A 2,609-nucleotide genomic window follows, 5' to 3' on the forward strand; every position below is an offset into this window, starting at 1 on the left:
ACCATGACCAAAGATGTTAGAGTGCACAAAATCCTGACAGGGAGAGCCAAGATTAAGGAGTGGTGTTGTGTAGGAAACAATTCTACCAAAAACACGGGAATAAGAATAACTGAAATTGTTTAAGACATATTAAATGCACGACTGACTCCAAATTGCCATTAGTATGCTTTGTATTATAGGATATAAAAACTATCCTCACCTATGGAATGTTAGTCTGGCACCCAAGACAATCAAAGCCTCCTATATTCAGTATCTCACTATTTTATTGTTGTACCAAAAAATAAACAACCAGCAAGTGATTTCACCTCTTTAAGAAAAGCATTTACACTTGTAAAATTGGATGAGGTGGAATTCCCTCCTTCTTAAGAATGTTTCTAGAGCTACTAAAAACCTTGCATTTACAAAATTGCTCTGGATTGTACAAGGGAGACAGGGACCATTGATAAGACAAGATATATGATATTAATCAACTTGACTTCTTTCTCTCCTGCTTTATCAGAGACTAGACTCTCCTTATTTTTAGTTTCTCTGTTTTCTGCAGGTAAATCTTTAGTTTCTTGGTTAGCCACTTTGGCCTGTTTTCCCTTTGCTCCCCTTTTCCCTTTTGTTTGCATTTTTTGCCTGCAGATTTACCCTTTTCTGCTGCCTTTTTGGCTTTGTTTCCACTTTTGCAGGAGCAGGTTTAGCTGACAACCTTGTTGACTGCCTCTTGGGCTCCTCCTTTGATTTCCCCTCTATAGAGTTGACCTTTCTTTTGGGCATTGTGGGGGGGGGGGATGGGTTTGTACCCAGAACCTTTCAGAAGCTGGGCTGCTTGGCAGCTGCTGCTGCTTCCACTGCCTGAGCTACAGATGCCTGCCGGAGAGTGATTCTTTGTTCATTGGCTGGAAGACTAAAACTGTTACGGTGTCATTTGTACCCAAATTGATCTATAGATTCAATGCAATCTCAATCAAATTCCCAGCAGGCTTTTTCATAGAAATTGACTAGTTGGGTCTAATTCATATGGAAACGTAAAAGAACTACAATAGTCAAAACAACTTTAAAAAAGAATGAAGTTGGAGGACTAAAGCTACCTAATTTCAAGAATTATAAGGTATGACAATTAAGTTCGCGAATTCATCCTAGAGAAAGTGCTACCTACCTCACTGCTGAATATCCCTATGGTCATCTTGAAGTACTCCCCTTAGAAAGCTATGCACTGTTGCCAGCACCTAGTCCACACTTCAAATCAATTTTGGAACTCTTTTTCTGGAATAGCCATCAGAGCTGTTGTCATATTATCCTTGATGGCCTGAATGTCATCCAAATGTCTTCCTTTCAATAGTTCCTTTATCTTCGAGTAAAGAAAGAAGTCATTGGTGGCCAGACCAGGTGAGTAGGGTGGGTGTTCCAATACAATTATTTGTTTACTGGCTAAAAACTCCCTCACAGACAGTGCCGTGTGAGCTGGTGCATTGTCAACATGCAAGAGCCATGAATTGGCGAAAAGTTCAGTTCGTCTAACTTTTTCACGCATCCTTTTCAGCATTTCCAAATAGTAAACTCCAGTTGGTACAAATTCATAATGAATAATCCCTCTGATATCAAAAAACATTAGCAACATCATTTTGACTCTTGATTTGGACTGACAGAACTTTTTTGGTGATGGAAAATTGGCTGGCTTCCATCGCGCACTTTGACGCTTTGTTTCAGGGTCGTATTGGTACACCCATGTTTCATCACCAGTGATAACAGCCCAAAACCGAAAGGTCTTGGTAAACTTCGACTCTCCTTTGCTTTTGTTCATTGGTAAGCTCCTTTGGGACCATTTTTTTGCACACACCTTTCTCATGCCAAGATTTTCAGTTAAGATTTTCCTAATTGTTTCTCTACCAATGTTTACTTGGTCTGCTTTGCTTCTCACAGTCAGCCAAAGATTTTGATGCACAATTCGATGAATTTTTGCAATGTTTTTGTCAGTTTTGCTCATCCCGACCTCTCTTCGTCAGTGACACGTTCTCTCCCTTCAGAAAAACAGTTAATCCATTCGTACACTGCCATTTTCTTCATGGCACTATCCCCATAAACTTGGACTGACATATCCTTGATTTAACTTCCTCTCTTGCCAAGTTTAACAAGAAATTTAATGTTCGCTCATTGCTCTAATTCAAGTGCAGACATTCTCGCGACAGTGGACAAAAACATGCAACGACAATAATGAACGCCACTCAGCAAGACACTGCCACACGTCGACACGAACACATCTATGAGACACTAATATACCAAGGTTATGAAACTTTACTGAGCTGTTTGTATAATGCTACCAATATAAGCACACCTTGGCAAGTTCGCGAATTTAATTGGCAGACCTTGTATTTCCATCCCTATACCTTCTTTGGTGAAATATCTGTTCAAATCTTTGTCCATTTTTTTGAGACATTTGTTTTTTTATTTTTGAGTTTTGTGCAGGGTAGCAATTTTGAGGACACCTGTCCAAACCTGCCATATGACTAGTGGGAAGATATTGGAAGCTCTGAGCCTGCATTATGGACACCCGAGTAGTCACCAGAGAAGAGGACAAGCCTATCCCTACTATGGGACAATGAAATGTGCAGAGTAGATGAGAG

The 2,609-nt window shown here is 40.0% G+C and overlaps 1 pseudogene; it reads right to left on the minus strand.

Annotated features, from left to right (window-relative positions):
- Positions 1-398: 398 nt before the first annotated feature.
- LOC117038668 (non-histone chromosomal protein HMG-14-like) lies at positions 399-762 on the minus strand (annotated as a pseudogene).
- Between the last annotated feature and the right edge of the window lie 1,847 nt (positions 763-2,609).

This window comes from Rhinolophus ferrumequinum, chromosome 19 (genome assembly GCF_004115265.2).
Source record: "Rhinolophus ferrumequinum isolate MPI-CBG mRhiFer1 chromosome 19, mRhiFer1_v1.p, whole genome shotgun sequence".
NCBI lineage: Eukaryota > Metazoa > Chordata > Mammalia > Chiroptera > Rhinolophidae > Rhinolophus > Rhinolophus ferrumequinum.